A 15,492-nucleotide genomic window follows, 5' to 3' on the forward strand; every position below is an offset into this window, starting at 1 on the left:
TCACTGTAGTGGAGACATATCGATTCCTAGGGATGGTTTTCGATGCCTGATTGACTTGGCTACCTCACCTTCATCAGCATAAGTGCAATTGCTGGCAGCACCTCAATGCCCCCTGCTGCCTGAGCAACAGCAACTGTGGTGCTGATCACTCTAAGCTGCTGCAGCTCTACAGAGCCCTTGTTCATCCCACTTTGACTATGGGAGTTTGGTTTACAGTTTGGCAGCGCCCTCAGCATTGCTTTTACTCAACCCAGTGCATTTCTGTGGCGTTAGCCTAGCAACAGGAGCTTTCAGAACGAGTCCTGGTGAAGGCTGGAGTCCCTCCATTGAAGATTAGGCGTTCATAACTGCTTGCCAGTTATGTTGCACACATCCGAATTACCGTCTCCTTTTCCCAACCATGTGGTTCATCTCCCGCATTGGTGGCCCATGTCAGGGCTTAAGATTATAGTTTGAGTCCATTCCCTTCTGTCTGAAATGGAGTCCTTCCCATAACCACCTTTCCTCGAGGTCCATTTACTTACACCTCCATGGTGTACACCTAGGCTGCAGATTCTTCTGGACCTTTCGCATGGCCCTGAGGACTGAATTAACCCTGTGGCTCTCCACCGTCACTTCCTCTCAATTCTCGAGATGTACCAGGGCCATGAAGTGGTTCACAAAGATGGCTCGATGGCTGATGGTCATGTAGGCTATGCATATGTCCATGGAGGACATATTGAACAGCACTCCTTGCCAGATGGCTGCAGCATTTTCACTGCAGAGGTGGTGGCCATATCTCGTGCTCTTGACCACATCTGCTCATGCCCTGATGAGTCATTTCTCCTGTGTACTGACTCCTTGAGCAGCCTACAAGCTATCAACCATTGCTACCCTCGCCATCCTTTGGTAGAGTCCATTCAGGACTCCATCTATGCCATGAAACAGTCCCATCGTTCAGTGGTGTTTGTGTGGACCCCAGGACACGTCAGGATCCCAGGCAACAAACTTGCCGACAGCCTGGCCATACAGGGTACACGAAAACTGCTTCTGGAGATCGGCATCTCCGAAACTGACCTGCATTATGTCTTACGCCACAGGGTTTTTCAGCTTTGGGAGGCGGCATGGTATTACAGTATGCACAACAAACTCAGTGTCATTAAGGAGACTACAAATGTTTGGAAGTGTTCTGTGCGGTACTGTGCAGGGAATCAGTTGTACTCTGCCGGTTCTGCATTGGTCACATGTGGCTAATGCATGGTTACCACCTCTGTCGCGAGGACCGACCTTGGTGTTGCTGTGGCTCACAAATGACGGTCGTCGTCCTCTTGGTGGACTGCCCACTTTTAGTCACTTCGCAGAGAACTTTTAACTTTCCCAGCACCCTACCTTTGGTGTTGGGTGACAATGCCTAAACAGCAGTTTTATGTTTTATTTGTGAGGGTGGGTTTTATCATTTGATCCAAGTTTTAGCACATGTCCTTTGTCCCTCTGTGTCCTCCATCCTAGTGCTTTTAGGGTGGAGGTTTTAATGTGTTAGAGAGTGGCTGGCTTCTCCTTTTTATTCTCATGGCCAACCAGCTATGGTAATCTGCTCTCTTGTTTTGATCTCTTCTACGTGTTTCTTGCATCTCTCTGTGGTTTTCTTGTCCGGTTTTGTCCATTTTAGTGTTTGTTGCCCTTCTGTCATTCTTGTGGTTCTCTCCTTTTTCTAGCTGTGTCTTGTATGTCTCGATTATTTTACTCCCACCTTTGTGGAATTGTTTTAATTGGAACGAGGAACCGATGGCCTAGCAGTTTTGTCCCTTCCCTCCTCTTTTAAACCAACCAATCTCTCATTCTCTAACCTGTTCAACTGTCTTGATGCAAGGGCAATAGAATGTTCTTCACTATCACCATCCTGGCTCAAAATGCACCCAAGAGCATGGTTTGATGCATCACACGACAATATAAACTACTTCTGAAAGGCTGGAAACTGGAAACATCAATAATGGACTCGGTGTTAACACATTCCTTAAATCATCAAACGTGCCGTGACCTTCCTCCAGTGGTGATGTTGGCTCACCTGACACTACTCTGAACAGTGTAGTTGCACTCATGGGGTAAGTGGTGCTGGTGGTCCAGTGGAGACACTGCTAACACTAAAGAATGCTTTATTCAAGTTTAGTAAATGCTTTGTTATGACTCGGTGAAACAAAGCTTGCCTTATACTGTTGACCCTGGCTGGTGTCGATATACAGGCAGTGGCTTCTGACCTGGTGAGAAGATGATGTGTAGGTGCCCTGCATTGATAACGGCAGGCCCATGGATGGCTAGTGGCCTCTGTAGGACATGGCCATGATGTCAGCAATGTGCCATTCTCCGTCAGTGATGACACATGGAGCTGCCCCCACATACCTTCACCATGGTGGAGCTCAGGGACTGCTGTCTGCAGAATTTAACCCACTGCCTCTGGCAGGGGTCAGATGGCAGCTGGCATTGAGGCAGTAAGTTCCTTGAGGAACTTGGCACTGACAGCAACAGATGTGGATGGCAGGTTGGCAGTGCTGTGGCAGTAAGTCCTATGAGGAAATCAATGCTGACAGTGACAGGTGTAGCTCAGTCTCAAACTCACGGCTGCTGCCAGCAATGTCCCTTCATCTTATTGTCTGGCATGGTCCTGGCATCATGGTGGTGTTACTGGCAAAAAGAATGCCTCTGCCTCAAGATTCAGACATATTCCAAGGCACATTCATTTCACTAAAACCAGACACCTAGTCATGTCCCCTATAACAAGATATGTGCCTTGTTGTGGTGACAGCAACCCAGCTACTGCAGATAATACCACTGCATGGTGCAATTTTCCACTGAGTGCAACTGATCTTGTCTCTCTGTCCCATTACGTGCACATTATTCTGACCAACATGTTGCCACAATGCAGCCACTACCTTGTGACTGATGATTCAATACTTCATGACAGCTTCCTCACTACTACTTACTGCTTTTGTTAAAAGAAGAGGCAGCAAGACTACATACTATAATTGTTCACTACATAAATAAAGAATTGACCATGGAACCAAATCCGCAATATACTCTTTAAATAATGTTAAAAGCATTTAATTATTTATTTCTACAGTCTTTGAAATTTACCAATGCTGACTGCTATAACTCTGGCACAAATTATTACAATCTTAGATTGGCCTTCCATTTTTCTTGATAAAAGCTGGTTGTGGACATCACACTCCAATCATAATTGTTCCGCACTTCCACCGCGTTCACAGGAACTGGAAGCTGGGTGGTGGCACTAATGTTCTTTGCTGATTACATGCAGCAATTTTTTTTTTTTTCAAAGTTACTAAGAATTTTTTCTGCTTGTTGTCTTTTTCTCATCACACAGCAACAGTTGGATATTCATAAACCTATCGTTACATATGAGATTAGAATTATAATGGGGAATAAAAAATAGAAAAAAAGTAATTGGACCATTACAACTGTCCCCACCCAGGCTAAAGGGAAATGAGCTGAATTTGCTGAGTCAGTGGGACATGCTAATTTTTAGTGATTATATTTGGTTGGTGCATAAGTTTGTAGCATGTTTGTTTTACATGTTAGTTTTCCAGTAGTTATGGGTTTATTTACCAACTTTTATTTTTTATTTGTAGTTCACTGTTTCTATCTGAGTTTACATATTGTCATTTGGAGGTAGTGAGTGGAGCTGAGGATGCTAGAAAATGGAGTGCTAAGTTGAGAAATTGGAACATTTCCAACAAATTTTTCTGTCAGAGTTCAATAGAGGGGCGGCAACATCAGCAGAGGCAGCCACAAACATTTGCACCATGTATGGGGATAATGTCACTGGACAGAGCACAGAGAGCAAATGGTTTTCTTGTTTTAAGAAAGATTGTTTTGATAGTAGTGACACCCCAAATTGAGGAACCCCTTCGGTGTTTGATGAAGATCATTTAAATGCATTAATCCACAATGATAAATATTTACAACTGAAAAATACAATGAACTTGGATCATTCCACCGTTGTGCAACATTTGCCAACAATGGGGAATGCTCAAAAATCAGGTGAATGGGTACCACATGTTCTAACCCAAAATTGTAAAAATTTGTGAGTGGCCATATGTGCATCTTTGCTTACTCATCATCAATTGGCTCATGAACAACACAGGCCATTCCTATCTTGTACCATTTCTGGTGATGAGAAAATGGTTTCTTTATGCTAATATAAGGAAAAGAAAGAAACTATTGAGCCCAAACAAAGCAGGAACTCCCCTGCATGCATTCACTAAAGACAATGTTATGCATCAGGTAGAACAGTAATGGTGTGGTGTAGTACGAATTGCTTCTCCTGAGGTGTAGCCATCACTGCTGACATTTATTGCCAACAACTGGGACATCTTGCAGACACAATCTAACAACAGTGGCCAGGAAGACTGCACAAAGTGATGCCACTCCAAGATAGCACTCGCCCACATTGTGATAGACTGACAAAAAGCACTATACAGGAGTTGGGTTGAGAAGTCATTCTGCACCCACTTTCTTTACTTGATCTTGCACCCTCAGCTTTTCCATGCTCTATTGAACAACCTTCAGAGAACTTTCTTTCCAGATGAAAATGTGCTCTAGACATGGCTTGATGAATTCTTCACCTCAAAATCACAATTTATACAGTCACAGAATGAAAAAGTTACCCGACCGTAGGCAGACTGTTGAAGTCTAAAGCCTCTGTTGTGTGTATCTTTTGTGTTTATTAAAAAATGGGAAAATGCTACAAATTTATGCACCAACCTAATAAAATATGCTCTTTTGTGCCAGAAGCTCTGAGCTTGCAGTAGAACACTAGCATATGTCCACGTCTGTAGGCTCAACTTCTTTCTCAGGGCCACAACTGTGCAATACTAAACACCCTAAACATTACATTAGTTTATGTGGGAATCATTGATTGTCCGATCATATTATCTCATTACATTCTGCTAAAGATTGAAAACTTCCCTTAGATATGCAGGTAGTATTATATAATAATCACAATCAATTGATCCCTATTATTATTAATTTTATGGCCTTCTTTGGACCAGTCTTGTCGATTAAACAAAGGTTCATATCAGAACTTGTTGTTATTCAGTAATAAAATTCAGCAACATAGTGATTACACAAAGTATTATTATAGAAAGGTTTTTCTGCTCTTCTGTCTGCCCAGTACTTCATTCTTCCAGACATTTGTTTTTTTCTTTCTAAGTATGAGATCACCCTTCCTCCAGTCCTTTTATTGATCTTCATTCATGGTCTCGTTTGTGTACCTAGCAATGTTTTGGTTTTGTCTTTTTTTGTCATCTACTGCAATTTGGAGTTCTCTTATATCTACCTTTAATTCTGTAACCCATTTTATGTTGCCCTTGTTGTTCCACATTTTTCTATTACTCTTATACTAATTCTGTTTTCTGCTGTTCAATTAGATTCCCAAAGAATGAGACTTTTATCTTTCTGATTGTGCTCCTTACCAGTTCAATTTTCCTGTATACTGTTTCATTTAAAGCTATTTTCCAATTCCCATTTACTTGATACTGTTTATTTATTCTTCTATCTTGGTGGTCTGTCAGTTTCTGCTGTATTAATAGTTTTGAAGATGGTTTCCGTTGTATATGTTATTTCTAGTTTTGTAATGTTTTAATTTTGTAGCTATTGATGTGTTTTCTTTCTTTTTTTTTTTTTTTAATGTTTTTGGTAATGTAATTTACTTTGATCAGTTTTATATTCTAGTTTGCTATGTTGGTGTCTTATTTAAGTTGTATGTTGTTATTTCACATGACAAATTTAAATAGTCAACAATTTTGATTTCTTGTTGTTCTATTGGTATTTTGTTCACAAGTGGATCCATATTTGACTTTCAAAGGTAATTAACCTTGATCATCTTGAGGTTGAAGTTCCTTTGTGTTTGCTTTACCAATACACATGTTTCACAGCAGTTGCAGCATCATCAGTGGGCTTTTATTTGTCTAGATTAAGTTGTATATGGTTGCAGAGAACAAACTGTGAAAGAAAACAGGCACAATAAAAACATAATATTATGAAAACCACACCATGTGGCAAAAAGGTATGAATACAAAATTTTGTGTGTTCTTGGGGGAAAAAAATTGTAATTACGATTTTAAAAACCAATATTTACATGTGTCACATGTTTAACAGCAGTAAAATAAAGCTCACTGATGATTCTGCAACTGCAGTGAAACATGCTTGGGTTAAAAGACAAAACTGTGTTCTGATAAAGGTAGACCCCATCCAAAAACATATGTAATTAACAGTATTTGGAGCAAGCTCCAATTTAGGACTACAATTGTTAATTGCAGAGGTTGTGGTTGGTCTGTGAGCGTAATTGTACTTCACAAGTCTGCCCCTAAGCTAGTTAGAACTCTCTATCCAGCATGTGGGATACACCATACCGGAATATCCCATCTCCTCCTGCTGCGACAGGAAGCGCATGGTGTGGGTAATTCTACTATTATACTGTAATACATTTCATCAAAAAATCATGTTATTTTCAATTACTGCCTATGGACAGTGTAACAAATAAAATGTCACAATTCAGCTAAACGTGGCTGTGAGAAACTCACTTAGTTTTACTATTACACTCAGTTAGTGCCTTAGATTTTAAATATTTTCTCTGTTGTGCTCAAATCTTGGTAATATTGAGACATGCTAAACTTGCTACTGGAGTTGCAACATTTAACTCTTCTAACAATAATCATCACATATAATTAACTATAACATTAATCTTTTTTAAGCAAATAATGAAAGGGCAATTTTATGAAACAGTATAAAAAATATTGGCAAAAATCAAACAATGGAAATCAAACAAAGACCTTAATGGCCGAAAGCTGAATGTATGAATGTTTTTATTGTGCCTATCGCATCTCCGCTATAGGGTGAGTAGCAACTTTCCTTCTCTAGTATTGTTAAATATTGGCAAATAGCTTTCAAAGGAATTAAAAAATCTTTTCCATTCTTGTCACTTGTTATTTTTATGGACAAACCATACATAATGTTACTTGATGTCTTCTGTATGAATATTACTGCTTCCATTCAGGGCCGGGCAATATACAAATGTACTGACTCTCCCTCCATAATTGTCTCCAATGAACCTGCTTTTTCCCAATCCTTCTAGTAGTAGTTTAGCAAACCTTGCATGGCAGTTAGACAGACCTCTGTCAGTAGCCATCTCTCTCATTGAATACAACATTCAGCATATCAAAATATGTACAATATATTTAGAACTTAGGAAATCATCAAAATATTTGTCCAAATTCACATCTCTTTCAAAATAAGATCTGAGATAATCATATTTATTAGTACACTGCATTCACCTGGATCCCAAATTTCTAAACTTAATTTGTTGTGAGATCCTTCCAACTGCAATCGATTTTTAAAAGGAACAAATTTGATTTTCGATTTATCAGAGTAACCTTTAAGAAGCACACCTTCAAACAATTTTAGAAGTATAAATGTGTCGAAACTTCCTGGCAGATTAAAACTGTGTGCCCGACCGAGACTCGAACTCGGGACCTTTGCCTTTCGCGGGCAAATGCTGTACCCTCTGAGCTACTGAAGCACGACTCACACCCGGTACTCACAGCTTTACTTCTGCCAGTATCTCGTCTCCTACCTTCCAAACTTTACATAAGCTCTCCTGCGAACCTTGCAGAACTAGCACTCCTGAAAGAAAGGATACTGCGGAGACATGGCTTAGCCACAGCCTGGGGGATGTTTCCAGAATGAGATTTTCACTCTGCAGCAGAGGAGACAAGATACTGGCAGAAGTAAAGCTGTGAGTACCGGGCATGAGTCGTGCTTCGGTAGCTCAGATGGTAGAGCACTTGCCCGCGAAAGGCAAAGGTCCCGAGTTCGAGTCTCGGTCGGGCACACGGTTTTAATCTGCCAGGAAGTTTCATATCAGCGCGCACTCCGCTGCAGAGTGAAAATCTCATTCTATAAATGTGTCGTGTGGCTAGTGGTCACAGGGAGACATCAAACCTATCAGCTATATACATCAGCCTGGAATAGCACATGACTTCTGTAGATTCGATTTGTTTGCTAATATTATCTAGATACCACAGTGCCTATAAAATTATTTTGTAGAGCTGGTCCTGCTATTCAGTCGCAGCTAATAATCTTCTTCATCTTGCTCAGATCATCTTCCCTGAAGATTTCATGAATTAAGTGGAAAAAGCGCACATTTCTTTCCTCAAGTAATGTAAAGCATTCATAACCAGAGTTCCATCCTTTCAATTCTATACTGTCAAATTAAGTATTAATACAGTATACTTTACAATGAGCTCCAGGGTGCTCTTACTACACTCTGGTCCAACTACAGTAGAGTAAGTCAGTTACATTATGTTCATTGCTAATGCGTGCTCTTTTGTTATTGCTTGGTGGTCCACCATAATACCTTCCATCAGTGGCTGCACAGAATGACACATGCACCTCACCAAGTGATGACTTCTGTTCACTAGTTCAAGATAAGTTTTTCTTCTCCCTCTCCGCCCCCCCCCCCCCCCTCCCCGCCCCCTTACATTCACATGGATACCTTCCATTTCTCGAAGGGCCTAAAAGTGTATCGTGGCATTTCATTAAGAAATGTCATGTTATACTACAACTGGATGAAAATCAGCTGGGTTATAAGAAGCAAAATTGTGTCGCCATTCTCTTTCTTATAATAAGGCTTGAATGTATTTAAAACTATTTAAACTTCAGTGATAATTTTGCTTGGGCGAACCACCACACTGAGAAGCTAAAATGAAAATTCCCTGGAACATTTAAGTTGTAGGTATCATAACTGGAGCCCTAAAATTCTCCTTCAATTACGTCAAAAAATGTTCCACTACTACATGCTCCGCTAACAATCATGGAATCCAAATTTCAAGAAAAGTGTAAATAACTGGCTTCACATGGCAATTTTAAAAGAAGTGTATATTGCATGAAATTCCTGAGAATAATATGAGAATACTATCATATCGGTTCATTATGTAAAGTAAACCATTGATGATTGAAATAAAATCACAATATGGTCTTTAAATAATGCTATTGGCACTGGGCATCATACAAATAATTTCCTAAAACTCTTTGAAAATTATTAATACTAACTGCAGTAGACCTGGTGCAAATACATACTGGTCAGTCCAGAAGTACTACAATACTATGAGTTATTACTATATGCTCTTAAATTAGTCTTCCTTTGTTTTTATGCCTCTTAGGTCATTGTTCTGCACTTCCAATCCATTCACATCAGTCTCCTGGTTACTGCATTCACAAAACTCGAAGCTGGTTGGCAGCAGAGTACATGAACCCATTTTTTCCCCCCACTTTTCATCATTCTCCCACCACTCAGGAAAAGTTTGATATTCATAAAACTGTCTTTACATTTTGGGTTAGTTATTTAGCAGGAATTAAAATAGTATGTTACTGGATTGTTACATTGTAGAGAAAGGATGGGTAAGGAAACCAGCCAGCCATTTGTCTTCTTCAGTTTAGGGAAGCCACAAAAAATATAACTCTTAATAGCAAGACACCTCTTCTGAATATTAATTAATCCAGTGACTTATGACTGGCTGATCCAACACAGTAGTTAAGTCACTGGGCTAATTAATATGTAGAAGAAGTGTCTTGCAATTAAGAGGAATCCATAAGAATCAGAAAGTTATGCAAGAAAAATACACCTATTATTACCAATTTCAGTGGTTCATCTCAAAAACCAGTAATAGTACACTTTTGCTATCACAAAAGTAGAATAAATGTGTTGTTGAGACAGGAACTGTTGCTTCCCAAATTAATACTAGAAGCTGCAGTATGTATGCTCCGTATTTTAAATGGAATGTGAGTTAAGCCTTTTGCACTTAGTGGTTATTCCTAAGATCTCATACAGCAAGTTGAAAGGGCCATTGCAGGAACAAATGCAACAAGCTGTGGATTGTTGAGCATCTTGGAACAATGCCTGTTGTCTGGGTTTTGAAGTAATACTGGTATAATTATAGAGACCGACACAGAAAGTTAAGAAAACCAGCTTTGCTCATGAATATTCAATTAAGCTAACAATCTGTAGTATTGACCCCTGCACTCAACATGACCTCATGGTTCTGAGTCAAGAGGAATACTTGAACCAGTGATTTCAAACTCCAGCAGCCTAGCAGTTGTGTTGTCAAAATTGCGTGCTGAAGCTAAACATTACAGTTTCTGTTGGTAGCACCGAGCACTGATTACGTCAGCATTTCGCCTCACACGTCTCCGCCTATGCAATGGCCAATCTTGTCATTTAGATTTTTGTTCATCATTTTCAACAACTGTTTTTGAAGAGTGTTGATGTGAAGAACTAGCACACTACTTGCATTAAAAATTGTCTTTTTTTTTAACGCAACTGGTGGGCTGTTTTCTCACATCAGGTATCTTGTTATTCCATTCACACCGCCATCCCCCAGTGCAGAGTTCTGTGCCTTCTCCCAAATGGCTCAAGTTATCATTTCCCTCGATATATCGTTATAAAAATGGCAATATCTAGTGCCGATATTTTTATTTTGCGTTAGTTTTTTTTCACGATTTTCGAATAATATTTGTTGATCTTTTGAAATTGTAGTAGGACATAATTTTACTTTCACTGTGTGAAGGAGTCTTACTACTGTTGGAGCTTTCATCACATGCAATCTTTCTCTTTGACTGTGAGAAGCAATTATATGTGGCACAAAAGAACAACTCCGATTGCACTGGGGGAGGATGGCGGTATGAATGGAATAACAGGATTTCCGACGTGAAAAAACAGCCCACCAGTTGCGTTAAATAAAAAAAGAAACAATTAAACAATTTTTAAGCAACTAGTGTGCTATTTTTTCACATCAACACTCTTCAAAAACAGTTGTTGAAAATGACGAACAAAAATCTAAATGACGAGATTGGTCATTGCTTAGGTGGGGAAATGCTGACGTAATCAGTCCTCGGCGCTACCAACAGAAACTGTAATGTCTAGCTACACCAGACAATTTTGACAACACAACTGCTACGTCGCTACTGTTTGAAAAAGAAAAAAAAAACAGGGAAGTCGACACAAGGTATTCCGGACAAATCCGATATGCGGCGAAACCAAAGGATGGACCCACAGACACCTTTTATATTGCCACTTACGATCAGTTACCATTGTTAGCAAAGTGTTTATTGCCAAGTGTGAACGTGCATAGTTTTCTTTTCAGTTCCTCCTCTACGGGGGATAGGCAGACTGCCAGCTTGCTGATTTACAGAATACCTAATAATAAATCAGTACATAAATGTACAGCTCTAAAACCAGCAGTATATTTACAGTGTGCAGTGCATATTTTGTAAGTCTATATATCGACACTTTTTTTTTATATATCGAGAGCAGGTGATATTTTTTAAATATGAATATATCGGATACCCGACATTTGTAAAAATATCAACAGTCCTAGTGGGAAGCATCGACTTGTGCCAAAGACCAAAAGGTTGTTCTTTGCCGTATCATACTGATCTAACTTCGCGTAACATCGGCTTTGAATATTGTATCTCAAAAATAAAATGAAAATATTTTTTATTGCTTTAGTAGATAGAAAACCTTGTATCTCATTTATTAAGCCAATAAGAGGTAATGTCCTATGTGGTGCACGCTAATGAGGGGGTGGAAAAAAACCACTATATGGTTAGGCAACCATATTAATTGCACAGTCCATTCATAACTTTTTCTGAGACAAGGTTTTCGTTATAAGCCGACAATAAGTTTGTTTTGTTTTAGTTTCTTGGTGGTTTCAAATTCTGAAAATAAAATCAGTTTATCCAGTTACTGTGTGTATTATGGAAAAAACCTGTAAACCAGTGGTCCCTGCAATACAAAGGAACATAGAAACCCCAGTTGGTGAAGAAAGTTCAACAATGATGATGTCGCATGATAACTTCAAATGGGTTCAAACGAAATACAACTGCTATGATAACAAGATATGAAAAAATAGATTAGTGACCTCCAAACTAGCTTGCAACAACACTGCCCCCACCCCCATAGAGATAAGCCTTCGTCGGCCAAATGTGTAAATCGGTGGAACCAACACGTGAAACAAGTATTACATTTTGAACCTGTCAGTGATAGAACACTGTTGGAATTCTGGCGCCACCTGAGAAACACTGTCAATAAAAAAGCAATTACAGATGCAATGCTATGTCACATTTGCTAACACAAGTACCTTACAAGTAAAAATAACTGTGACGACATGTAAGAACGTGATATTAATTCTTTACTATTAGTCGCAAAGTTCATGCATAGATGGAACAAGCGATCACTTAGGTGGTGACACACGCAAGGAACAATATCTGAATGGGTCAGACAGTTGTTGTACAATGTGAACAGCAACCAAACATTAACGAATAGCCTTGGAAGTCTACAACTTCACAAGGGCACACTTCAGAAGCAATTATTAACACTGACAATAAACAACCATATCCACACCACACAAAATAAAGAAGATAGTTACTCATTCCAAAGGGAGAACCAAAAGGCACAAGGGAAACATCACCACCCAGTGTGCTGCTAATACAGGCATTTTGGCGATCAGGTAACATGTCCATTGTGTCAATGTAATGTGTGTTCCAAAATGGCCTCAGCAGCCTGCAGTAGGCGCAACAGGCTGCCTTGTTCCACAAAGGCACCAAATCATAACAAAAGGAGCCATCACTAGTCCCACAAGCACCGCCAACCATCTAACCAAGACACTGACACTCGAAATTGGCCCAATTATCAGTGGCAAACTGACCATGGCCCCATAAGCAATGAATCAAGTATGTTTGTTTATTCTATCTTCAGTGGCAGCTCACGAGTATATGTTCTGGGTGTTCACAAATTTTCAGATTCACAAAAATTTGAGTGTACTAGTAATAATAATAATAATAATAATAATAACAATAATAATAATAATCAGTGCTGTTTTTCTGGGGGAACACTGGGGGATGCATAACCCTAAACTTTTTCGTCGACAAAGTAATTTTTTCATAATGTTGAGAACTTGTGCCGAAGATTTATTTCACAGACGTAAATTTTTTATTTCTTTTTTTCATGTTGGTAGTTGCAATACAAACGATACCAGTCCAGGTTTTGGTGGGAAAAGCAATGCCATTGACTGTTTCAAGCCTTTTGAAGCTGCAGCAATAGTTGTCGACAACTGAATCGCTGGCAGCCACTTCAACAAACATGTAGTGCCCTCGCTCGCTAATAGTGGGCGATGGTAGTGCTAAACGGATATGCATATGTTCAAACGCCGAGCTACCAAGAGATGTCTCTACGGTCCCACTAGCATGAACCTTTACGATTCATTGGCATATTTCTTTTGTTGTTCTTTATTCGTTTGTGTTTGCTGTTCCGTTCTTGTCGGTTGGGCGAAATTTACAGTGTGTCCTGTCTTTCGTTGCAACTTGTAAGTTAACTTGGAGGTGAGAGATGAGAAGAAAACTAACAAACTATTTTACTTGTTCTCCTGCATCTAAAAAACCAAAAGCTGACAATAATCCGTGTGCGAGTGAAAAGGCAGGAAGTTCAACATCGGTGGATGACGAAAGTGAAGCTGTAAACTTGAACACTTAACCTACATGTGAAAATGCAGTGAACGAATGTGTGCATGATAGAAAATTAAATGATCGTCCAGAATGTTGGACTTTGGAACAAGAAATCGCATTTTGTGAGAAAAATGACTGGTTGATCTTTTCAAACAAAAAACTTGGCTGCAGAATTTGCAAAGAAGTACGAAGCTTAGGCATAGAAAGAAATAAACAAGGCATGAACACTGCACAGCATTGGGCTACAGTATCTGTGTCATCTTCAGGTGGTTCCAGAAAAGAAGGAATGTTTTATAGTTAAATAAATTTTCAGCTGTATTAAAAACTGGGTCAGTTGAAGCACGGGATAACACCCATCATCTATGCCATTTTGGGAGCCAAACAAGGTTACAAAAGATTTTTGTAGTGTAGTTTCTATTGTTCTTGATGATAGGTGTGGATGCTTTTTGTTGTGTTGTGACTTTTAGTGGTGTTTTATAGGTGAAAATATGTGTTCAGTAATATTTCCTTGTATTGTTTTGTATGTCGGAGGGTTGACTGGACTCATCTGTTTCATTTGAGATCTATTATAGGTCAATTGAAGTGTACGATACCATTTTCTGTTTTTATTGTTCTGGGGTTGATGGGAATCACATGCTTCATTTGAGGTGATGTAAACTGAAGTGTTCGATATCATATTCTCTTGTATGTTTGGGTGTTTCTCGGTATCGTCTGCTTCATTTGAGTTGTTGTAAAGTTAACTGAAGAGTCCGATTCCATTATTATTATTATTTCCTTCACTTTCTCAGACGTTAAGTCCGGTTAAAAATGGAGTGACACGGACCTTGATCAAGCGTCACTTCCTTTTAACTGTACGGTATGTGTTATATTGCATTTAGGAACTTTCGGGTAATTGAACATGTATCAATAATTACGGATTTCTGTAGCTGTATTGCATTGATGTACTGGTGGATATTGTGTGGTATGACTCCTGTAGTTGATAGTATAATTGGTATGATGTCAACTTTATCCTGATGCCACATGTCTTTGACTTCCTCAGCCAGTTGGATGTATTTTTCAATTTTTTCTCCTGTTTTCTTTTGTATATTTGTTGTATTGGGTATAGATATTTCGATTAGTTGTGTTAATTTCTTCTTTTTATTGGTGAGTATGATGTCAGGTTTGTTATGTGGCGTTGTTTTATCTGTTATAATGGTTCTGTTCCAGTATAATTTGTATTCATCATTCTCCAGTACATTTTGTGGTGTATACTTGTATGTAGGAACGTGTTGTTTTAAAAGTTTATGTTGTAAGGCAAGCTGTTGATGTATTATTTTTGCGACATTGTCATGTCTTCTGGGGTATTCTGTATTTGCTAGTATTGTACATCCGCTTGTGATGTGATCTACTGTTTCTATTTGTTGTTTACAAAGTCTGCATTTATCCGTTGTGGTATTGGGATCTTTAATAATATGCTTGCTGTAATATCTGGTGTTTATTGTTTGATCCTGTATTGCAATCATGAATCCTTCTGTCTCACTGTATATATTGCCTTTTCTTAGCCATGTGTTGGATGCATCTTGATCGATGTGTGGCTGTGTTAGATGATACGGGTGCTTGCCATGTAGTGTTTTCTTTTTCCAATTTACTTTCTTCATGTCTGTTGATGTTATGTGATCTAAAGGGTTGTAGAAGTGGTTATGAAATTGCAGTGGTGTAGCCGATGTATTTATATGAGTGATTGCCTTGTGTATTTTGCTAGTTTCTGCTCATTCTAGAAATAATTTTCTTAAATTGTCTACCTGTCCATAATGTAGGTTTTTTATGTCGATAAATCCCCTTCCCCCTTCCTTTCTGCTTAATGTGAATCTTTCTGTTGCTGAATGTATGTGATGTATTCTATATTTGTGGCATTGTGATCGTGTAAGTGTATTGAGTGCTTCTAGGTCTGTGTTACTCCAT

This window comes from Schistocerca americana, chromosome 1 (genome assembly GCF_021461395.2).
Source record: "Schistocerca americana isolate TAMUIC-IGC-003095 chromosome 1, iqSchAmer2.1, whole genome shotgun sequence".
In the NCBI taxonomy this organism is placed as follows: Eukaryota; Metazoa; Arthropoda; class Insecta; order Orthoptera; family Acrididae; genus Schistocerca; species Schistocerca americana.